Source organism: Chinchilla lanigera, unplaced genomic scaffold (genome assembly GCF_000276665.1).
Source record: "Chinchilla lanigera isolate Chin_1 unplaced genomic scaffold, ChiLan1.0 scaffold00050, whole genome shotgun sequence".
NCBI lineage: Eukaryota > Metazoa > Chordata > Mammalia > Rodentia > Chinchillidae > Chinchilla > Chinchilla lanigera.
In genome coordinates this window covers 13,742,805-13,753,464 of record NW_004955451.1, presented here as the reverse complement: position 1 = coordinate 13,753,464, position 10,660 = coordinate 13,742,805, and positions in this window count along the sequence as shown.

Genomic DNA, 10,660 nt, shown 5'->3' with positions numbered 1-10,660 from the left:
AGTACCACCACGCCCGCTTACATTGTATTCTTTAGAAATGAGTCACTACATACCACCTGCACTCCAGGGGAGAAGTCGGCTCCGGAAGCGAGAACTTGGGAGTATTATCACCAGTCTCCTCCTCTCCATCCGCCAGCAAGTTTTGCAGGCTCTGCTGCCCAAAGCTGTGCTGGATCATCTGGTTCTCTCTGTCCCACTGCCACGCGTCCAGCCACCCAGCCCCTCGCCCCCTCGATAGCAGAGGCCTGCCGATGGGCTTCCTCGCTTCTGTCCTTGGGCCTTTAGGATCTGTCCTCCAGCGAGCAGCAGAAAGTGCAGGACAGTGTGACTCGGATCCCAGGCTTCCATTTAATGATGACGAATTGCACGGCCTTTTGCCCTCTCGATTTTAAGAGCTGGCTAACCTGGGTGCACGCCTGTAATCTCAGCACTCAGGAGGCTGAGGCAGGAGGATCGCTGTGAGTTCAAGGCCGGCCTGGGCTGCATAGTGAGTTCAAGGACAGCCTGAACTACACAGTGAGACCCTGTCTCAAAAAAAAAAAAAAAAAAAAGGAACTCGCTAAAGCGGCAGCAAAAAAGAAGGCAGCACAAGCCACAGGGACAGGGACAAAGCTGTCCAGGCAGACAGAGGTTGTGCGCGCTGTTCGGGGAAGACTAACAGACTTAGGGACCAGGACAGCCGACAACAGCCACCAGAGGGTCAGGGCACCTGGTGCCAGCAGACTGGGCAGAGGGGCAGGGCTGTGGGTGGGAGGACAGCAGCTGACCCCCTGCCACTGTCTGGCATGGAAGGCACAGAGTTTCCTTCTTCTCTGGAGAAAATGAGATTCCAGAGAAAAATTCCACATCCTAACGGTGGAAGGTTCTCAGCGACAGTGCCGGCACTGTGCTCCATCACCAGGAGCAAAATTCGCCGGCAAGATGTCCCCTCCTGCCTCTGGGACTCCAGGCTGCTTGCGAATGCTTTGGTTTAAATGTGCTCGGCTAAACAAGGGCCACCTGACGGAGGGAGGGGCCTGGGGTCGTGGGGCCTTTGGGAGCGTGGTTTCCGTGAGGGTCCTCACTGCGGGCCACGCCGGCCGGTGCCAGTCCCTGGTGTTTTTTTGTTTGTGTGTGCGGTTGGTTTTTTTTTTTTTTTTTTTAGCCCCTGGTGTTTATTGCTCTTTCTTTTTGCTTGTTTGTTTTTTTTCTTCCGGTACCAGGAATCGAACCCACAACCTTGCACTTGCCAGGCAGGTGCTGTGCCGCTGAGCTAAATCCCCAGCCCTGCTCTTTCTTTTGAGAAGTCCACTCTGTCCACACTGCTCAGGGTGAGAAGCCCGAGCAGATTCACAGGACACGCGGAGCCCCCACAACAGAGAAAGAAGCCGGAGCAGGCCTGCAGGCGCACCGACGCGAGGGTGTGCCTCACCGGGCCTGTGCTGTGCAGAGGCCGAGGCCGCAACCTGGAGGGAGCGTCCTGGGCTGACCCCGCAGTGGCTGGGAGGGCCTCTTACACAGCAGCTGCAGGCCCGTGATTGGTCCGAGTGATTGGTGCCGGGACGGCCTCCGCTGTCATGGCAACGGTCCAGTGGGGGGGCGGGGCTAAAGCCGGGAATCTTCGGGAAGGCTAGCCGTGTGGGTGTGGGGGTTAACAGTGGACTCAGACCCGCCCCCCCATCTCACTAGGGTGTCCTCCTTCAAAGAGGCAGCTGCCACTCTGAAGTGTCAGGCACAGGAAAGGGGCTGGAACCCTAACCCACTTCCGGGTGGAGCAGAGGACAGTCACTGCTAGATAGCAGGGTGGACACTGAGGCGCGTTGTCCTGGTCGCTGGGCGGTGAGGGCGAGAGGAGCAGCTGCCACCAGCCAGGCCACACCCGCTTCTAGACTGAGTGGGAAGAACTGGAGAGCCAGGTCCTTTTTCTCTGTCTCAAGTGGGGTGCACTTGAAGGGGGCATGGGGACCCTGTCCCTCCTCTCTCTCTGTGCTTCCTGGCCTCCCTGGCTGTGGTCATCACAGGCCCAGGTGACAGAGCTGTGACAGCCACTGTGCACGGACACCTCTGCAATGGAGCAGGAATAAACCTTTCCTAGGTGGGCGTGGTGGCGCACTCCTGTCATCCCCGCATTGAGGATGCTGAGGCAGGAGGATCTCTATGAGTTCAAGTCCAGTCTGGGCTACACAGTGAGTCCCTGTCTCAAAAAAACAAAAAAAGACCCCGATCATACACTACAAAACAAATGAACCTTGGAGGTACTGTGCTAGGGAGACAAGCCAGTCCCTAAAGGCCAAATATTGACCATTCTGCTTAGAGAGAGCATCTGAAGCAGCCAAACTCACGGAAAGGGAAAGTAGCCTGCGGGTGGCAGGGGCTGCGGAGGCTGCAACAGGAAGTGGCTGCTGGGGTGCAGCTTCAGTTTATAAGATGAAAAAATCCTAGGGATTGGTTGCACAACAATGTAATATAAGGAACAATCATACTATACAGTATGAGCAGCTAAGGCCATCAATTTTTTTTTTTTTTTTTTTTTTGTACCAGGGATCGAACTCAGGATCTTGAACTTGCCAGCCAGGCACTGTGCTGCTGAGCTATATCCCTGGCAAGACCATCAATTTTATGTTATGCTCTTTGGTTTTTTCTTTTTTTGTTTCTTTTTGAGAAAGGGTTCTGCTATAAAGTTCAGGCTGGCCTTGAACTCACTATGTAGCCCAGGTTGGCCTTAAACTCTCAGCAATTCTCCTGCCTCAGCCTCCCGAGCACTGGTGTTTTTCCATTTCTGGGGCACCATGTTGGGGATGGAACCCAGGGCCTGTCCAGAAGTGCCCTGCCATTGGGCTACACCCAGCCCCAACATATGTATTCGTTTTTTTGTTTTGTTTTGTTTTGTTTTTTTGTCTTTGAGACAGGGTCTCGATATGCAGCTCAATCTGGCCTTGAGCTCACTTTGTAGCCCAGGCTGGTCTCAAACTCACAGTGATCCTCCTGCCTCAGCCTCCCGAGTGCTGGGATTATAGATGTGCACCACCACGCCCGGCCTTGTTTTTTGCTTTTTGACATAGGGTCTTGCTATGTAGTCCTGGGGGGCCTTGAGCTTGCTATGTAGCCCAGGCTGGTGTCAAACTCTCGGCAATTTTCCTGCCTCAGCCTCCAGAGTGCTGGGATTACAGGCATGCGCCTCCGTGCCTGGTATGTAAGTGAAATTATAGATTGGCACAGGGGACAGGAACAGGACATTGCAGAGACAACTGCTGATGTGAGAAGGTCTTTAACTCGCTCCCCAGTGGTTTACCAACACTAATGGTTTGTTTTGATCCTGGCCCTGTTATTATGTAAATCATTAACATCAGGGGAAGCTGGGTGAAGGACACAGCAAACTCTGTACTATTTTTGCAACTTTTCTGTAAACCTACCATTATTTCAAAATAAAAGTTTGAAGAGGATACTTGATGTAAAAGAAGCCGGGCGTGGTGCCACATGCCTGTAATCCCAGCACGTTGGTAGGCTGAGGTGGGAGAATCTCAAATTCCAGCCAGGCCTGGGCAGTTGGCAATTTAACAAGACCCTGTCCGAAAATAAATAATACAAAAAGGGCCGGGCATAAAGCTCAGCGGGAAGGTCCTGGGTCCAGTACTACAAAATAAATAAATACAAATGTAAAAAAATTTTTTTGGGTACTGGGAGTTAAACTCAGGACCTTGCGCTTGCCAGGCAGGCACTGTGCCACTGAGCTATCTCCCCGGCACAAATTTAAAATTAAATAAATAAAAGAAGGCAGAAAAAGGAGAACCAAGAACAGATGGGATAAATGAGAGCAAAGAGCAAGATGGTGGATGTCTAAAAAGCATTCAATCAACGATAGTCAATTCCTACGGCTGTGCAAGCAGGATAGAAGATTTACTCCCAACTGTATGATACTTATAATCAATATATATGTTCTATACAACCCAATGACAAAGCAAAGCCTAGCTATATGCTGTCTACAAGGAGCTCACTTTAAAAATAAAGACCTGCGCTGGGCCTGGTGTGTACCTGGAATCTCTGCATTTGGGAGGTGAGGCAAGAGGATTGCCATGAGTTCAAGGCCAGCCTGAGCTACATAGTGAGACCTGGTCTCAAACAAACAAACGAATAAATGAACAAGTAAATAAATAAAAGTGTACAAGGAGTGATCAAAAAATACTGTAATTATTTCAGGAAAAGACACATTGCCGGGCCGGCGATATAGCTCAGTGGCACAGGTGCCTGCCTGGCAAGCGCAATGTCCCGAGTTTGATTCCTGGTACCAAAACAAAACAAAACAAAAAAGACATATTGCCAAGAATAGTGGGAGTCATGTGAAGTGAAAGGGAGGCAGCGCCTGCCTGGCAAGCGCAAGGTCGTGAGCTCGATTCCCGGTACTGGAAAAAAAAAAAAAAGAAGTGAGGGGGAGGATTTTGAAGGGAATTAATGTCTTTCATTGTAATAATTTTTAAAATTTAAATGTTCATCCTATGTTTTGATCACATCAAGTATTTCCAGGAAAAACCATTGCACACCTGGGACTGCAGCCACGCAGCGTGGACAAACTGTGGGACCGGCCCAGCCAAGGGGACAAATGCGTCAGGCCCCCGGGGGCCCTGGGAAATGTCGCTGCCAGCTGTGCTGGACCTTCCAGTCCCTTCCAGCATTCAGGCCAGGATTTCGCAGCCTCTCTTGCAGTGTTGTTGGGGGGACTTTTTTCTGCTTCTTGTGGGTATTCCCTCAGGACCGAACTGGGGCTTCACAGGTCGCTAGCCCAGCTCTCCACCTCTGGGCTACATCCCCAGCCTCTTTTCATTTTTTAATTTTCAGACAGTCTCCATAAATTGTGCAAGTGGGCCTAGAACTTGGGATTGTCCTGTCTCAGCATCCAAAGTAGCCCGATTTTGTCCTCCTAGGTGAGTCTGAAGAGGTGAGTCTGTGTCACTGTAGCTGAGTGGAGGAGGGACGGCCCAGGGTGGTCCTGCAGAGAGGGTGAGTTAGGACCTGTGGTTCTGTCCCCACGGCTCGCTTGCCCCTTCTGGACGGACGCACTGTGGGGTGCGCTTGCTTTTCAGCCCCAAGAGCTGTGAGAAATAAATTGCTTTTGCTGTTGCTGGTTGGGCGCCGCTGGCACCCGAACCCAAGTTTGCGCATGCGCTAGACTGAGCTGCAGTCCCAGCCCCATTCATTCTCGCCCTGTGGTATTCGCTCAGGATTCCAGAAAAGGACTTCAGCACAGGTGTGATGATGAGTGCACGGAACCAGAGATAAAAGAGTGTGGCCAGGCTAAGTAGCGCACGCCTGTAATCCCAGCCCCTGGAAGGCTGAGGCAGGAGGATCTCCAGGAGTTTGAGCCCAATTTGGGCAACTTAGACTCTGTCTCAATGTAAGAAAATAAAAAGGGGTAGGGATGCAGCTCAGTGCAAAGAGCCTGGGTGAGAGAGAGAGAGAGAGAGACAGAGAGAGAGAGAGAGAGAGACAGAGAGAGAGAGAGAGAGAGAGAGAGAGAGAGAGAAAGCCTGGGGATTTAGCTCAGTGGCAAAAGCGCCTGCCTGGCAAGCGCAAGGTTGTGAGTTCGGTTCCCGGTATCGGAGAAAAACAAAAACAAAGACAGAGAGAGAGAGAGAAAGAGAGAGAAAAAAAGAGAGAGAGAGAGAGAGAGAGAGAGAGAGAGAGAGAGAGAGAGAGAGAGAGAGAGAGAGAAGAAACGTGGTTGTTTATAAGGGGATTGATTGGTGGGACACATCCCCACGGGAAGCCCGCCAGCATGTAGACTGGGGATCTCTCTGTGCGCACGGTACCCCACGAAGGTGCGTTGTGGAGACAGAGATACAGGCTGCGGAGGCGGACACGCTAGTGCGTTTGTGCATTCTGCCAAAGTTGGCAAATTCCTTCAAAACCCCAGAACCAGGCGAAAGCCAGACTCCTTTCCGTCCCAGCACCGCGACCAAGACAGAGAATATTCCCCGGTTCCCCTTAGCAATTAAAGGCTCGGCTCAAAGAAACCCGAACCAGATGGCTTCCCAGGCGACTCCCCCAAGCCGGAAGACCTGTGCCACCGACTCCGCCTGCACCGCAAAGAGGGGCGCGGCGCTGTCTGCGAGCCCTTGTCACCCTGGCATCTAGGCGAAACACGGCACAGGAAGGGTCCCCGCGTCAGGTTCTTTGCTGACTAGAAATGAAGAAGACCCAACTCAATATCAGCAAATTAATGTATAAAGAGGCTTGGGGTGTAGCTCAGCAGTAGGGTGTGCACCGAGCTCATGTGAGACCCCAGGTTCAATCCCAGCACCCCCAGTATACTAAGTATACATCGAGGAATAATATATAGCTACAAGGTAGCCTTATTCCAGAAAAGCACAGTTGATGTAACATTAGGAAATGAACCAGTGCAGCTCTTTTCTGTAATAGAGTAAATTATAACATATGTGTGATTATCTCAATAGATTCAAAGAGGAATTTGATAAAATTCAGCTCCTATTCATGATTTTAAAAGATTCTCAAGTGAGGTGGTATACCAATAATCCCAGCCCTCAGGAGGCTGAGGCAGGAGGATCACTGTGAATGTGAGGCCAGCCTGGGCTACATAGTGAGTTCAAGGTGAGCTTGAACTACACAGTGAGACTCTGTCTCAAAAAACAAACAAAACAAAACAAAAAAATTAATTAGTAGAGCTGAGTATGGTGGTGCGTGCATGTAATTTCAGCCATCTGGGAGGCTGAGGCAAGAGGATCGAAAGTTAGAGCTCAGCCTGGGCAATTTAGTGGTTCAGTGAGAACTTGCCTCAGAGTTATAAAAAATTTCAAAAAGAGCTGGGGATGTAGCTTGGTGCATGGCTGCTAGGTTCAATCCCCAGGACAGCCAAGTAGTAATAATCTACACTATTATTACTGCAGATTAGTAGGAGCTGTTTATGTATTCTTTGGCTTGCATTTTAAACATTTCTATGGTATATTTTAATGACCAGAGGATTTTTATTTTATTTTATATTGGGGGGGTACTAGGAATTGAACTCAGGACCTTATGCTTGCCAGGCAGGCTCTGTACCACTGAGCTAAATCCCCAGCCTCAATGAGAAGGCTTTAAATATTTATTTATTTATTTATTTGGGTGTGCCATCATGCCCAGATATTTTTACAAAGTGTAATAAAGTCAGATATAACAATCTTTTTTTTTTTTTTTTTTTTTTTTTTTGAGACAGGGTCTCACCATGCAGTTCAAGCTGGTCTTGAGCTCACTTTTTAGCCCAGGCTGGTCTTTTTTTTTTTTTAATTTTTGAGACAAGGTCTTGCTACGCAGCTCAGGCTGGCCTTAAACTCACTTTGTAGCCCAGGCTGACCTCAAACTCGCAATGATCCTCCTGCCTCAGCCTCCTGAGTGCTGGGATGACAGGCATGTGCCGCCATGCCCCACCAGATACATCAATCTTTTACTTCATGGTTGGTACTTACTGTGTCCTGATTAAGAAATCCTTGCCTCATCTGGGCATGGTGGCTCATGCCTGTCATCCCCGCCCTCAGAAGGCTGAGGCAGGAGGATCACTGAGTTTGAGGCCAGCCTGGGCTACATAGTGAGCTCAAGGCACCTGCAGGGCACACCCGGGCTCCTCAGCCAGGATTCTCTAGCCCAAGCTCCTCCAGGGCATGTCCGTTCCTCCTGCCTCTCTCCTTCCACCCACTACCAAAGCCACGCGGGCCCCAGCTGTACCGCTCCTGCACCTGTCCCTGTCCCTGTCCTGCCCGTGCCCCCTGTTCCCCTCACCCTCCCCAGCCTGCCTGAGCCCTGAGCCCCAGAAGCAGCAGGTGCCCCATGCAGCAGGAAGGCTGTGGCTCCACCCACCTGGCTGCCCGAGCTGTGCTGCAGATGGGGATGCGAAAATATCCGTGACATATTCCAAGCTGGCCTACTTTCCCGTCACGAGAGCGGGAGCCGCAGGCGGGAGGGCAAGTGCAGTAGGGGTTTGGACCTGCTCCCCCCTCGTCACACAGGAGGTGGACTCGCAGACCTGCGTGCCCCCTGGGTGGCTGGGCGTGGGAGAGGAGGAGGCGGTGGTCCCAGCTGGGGAAGGCTGCAGCCCCTGCTCCAGGTCGGCAGGGCAGCGGCCTGGGTGCAAGTCCTGGGTCACCTGTGAGGCCTCGGACGATTCTCATGTCTCGGGAGCTCTTGGGGATCCGGTTTTCTCATCAGCAAAACTGATTATAGTCCCTGGCTGTCCTCCTCGAGGGCATATTATGGGTGGCCGGGAAGACAAGCTCTGGACACTGCATCACTGTGGATAGAACCCAGGGCCTTTGCACTGAGCCACAACCATCCTCTAGAGGGTCTTGCTAAGTCATTCAGTTGCCCAGACTGGGCTTAGCCTTGCGATCCTCCTGCCTCAGCCACCCAGAGTGCTGGAATGACAGATGTGCACACCACACCCTGCTGAGACTCGTCTTAGTAATCCAGGGCTCAGCCTTGCCCTCCAGTGTGGTTCACAGTTTAGGGGCACCTGCTCCTGCCTCCCAGAGGCCCACGGGGCCTGCACCCCGGTTGATTCCCACTTCCTGCTCCCTGGGAGGGAGTCACCCGAGTCTTCCCTGGATGCTGCGATGGTCATTTTGCTTTCTTTTCAGCCTGGATATCCCTCCTCCTACTGTGGCTCAGGGATTGCCAATTCTCCTTAGCTGGGCTTCTCGGGACCTTCAGGCCGTGCTGCAGCTTGGTCCTCCAGGTGGCGCTCGCGAGCGCCATGGAACCTTTGCGGGTGGGGCTCCGAGACGCTCATGGGAACCCACTTCCCCTGACATTTGTTCCCTGGCGGAGGAGCCTCACTATAGGCCAAAGCCACAGAGCCAGCTCCCCATGCACCCGAGGGTCCAAACCTGAGCCAAAGCAAATCTTTTCTCTTTTTAAGTTGACTATCGCAGGTATTTTGCAACAGTGACAGAAAGCTGACACCAACTTCTTGTACAACTTTGAATTTTATGGAAGAAGAGAGGGGAGGGGAAGGAACTAAAAATAATCGAGATGTGTTATGTTCCGGTACCAGCTCCCCACGGTGAGTGTGATCATTATGTGCTGCAGACGTGTACCAATAAAAAAATTCCATGAGGGTGCTTTTTGGACTCAGTTTCCTCACCTAACCCTAGTAGACAAGGTGGCCGAATTGGGGAAGATTGGTTGCTGTGGGTCCATGAATCAGGGCCAAAACACAAATAACGATTCACATTTAAAATGTTGAGCTGGCTGGGTGTGGTAGCACACACCTACAAACCCAGCACTCGGGAGGCTGAGGCAGGAGGATCACTATAGAGACCCCTTCCCAGCCTTCTCACAGCTCAGGAAGTTTCCATTTATGATACCATGAAAAGTTATTGGGATTCTAGGGAGTTAATTCCAATCTACCACTTCCAGTGCAACCCATGGCGAGAATAAAGACACTAAGGCATCTTTGTAGTTATGGGGAGCCTGGGGGTCCCAAGTCCAGCCATGATGAAGGCCATCCGGAACAGAGGCCTCCACCCAAGGCCAAACCCAGGTGTTGTTCATTTGTGAAGAAGGGAGTGGCTTGAGGAGGAGAGGCTGTGAGAGCGGTGGGAAATACGTGAGTGCCGTGAGCCGGGCTGGGTAGGAGGCCTGAAATCACCTCTGCAATATGTAGGGAGAAGGATATGCAGAAAGAGTAATCCGAATAACACAACTGAGATAGAATCTAATGTTTTGGGTCGGCGCTTCAGCTCTGATGTGTAATCTCTGAAGCCCCAGGAAGTCACAGCCTCCATTCCAGAGGCTCATCCCAGCTGATAGAGTGGAGCAGTGGCTCACACATCCCGCCTCATCCGGGCTCACTCATGGGAACAATGACGGGGAGGGGTCCGGGAAACACGCCTGCCATCTCCGAAGACCACCATCAGCACCTCAGCTGGACCGATGTGCATTGTCTAAAGCCAACTGAAGGGATAAGGAGAAGTCCCAGCCAGCTCTGTACACATCAGTACATGGAAATAAGGTCAGGCTCAGCCACAGTGGAGGCAATTGCTCCTCTTTCTAGGAGAGTCGCCTAGGTGGTCCTTCACAGATCACTGCGAGTTCAAGGTCAGCCTGGGCTACAAAGTGAGTTCAAGTCCAGCCTGAACTGCATAGTGAGACCCTGTCTTAAAAAAACAAAAACAAAAACAAAAACAAAAAAACCCACAAGAAAAACCAAACAAACAAACTAACAAAAAAACAAAATGTTGAGCTGGGAAAAAGCTAGACATGGAGGAGCACCCATATAATTCCATCATTCAAGGAGGCCAAGGCAAGAAGATCACTGAGAATTTGAGGCCAGTCTGGGTTACATAGAGAGACTCTGTCTCAAAACAACAACAATAAAAAGTAGCATTTGCGCTGGGTGGCTTGGTGTTAGGGCACTTACCTGGCATGCCCCAACCCTAGGTTTGACCGCCTGCATTGCAAAACAAACATATAAACACAATAAAAGTCACTTCTAAAGCCCATGCCCAAGGCCAGCTGTTCCACCTCAGGGTCTGCTCACCGTGGGAGGCCCCTCCTGCCGCTTACTGGGCTGATGTGGGAGGGCCCGCCCATACCCTGTACCCATACCTTGATGCACACTGGCTGGGCGTTCAGGGGGTTTTGCCCTGCTTTCCCTTTTTCACTTATCAATCATATACAAATGGGATGGGATTTCCTT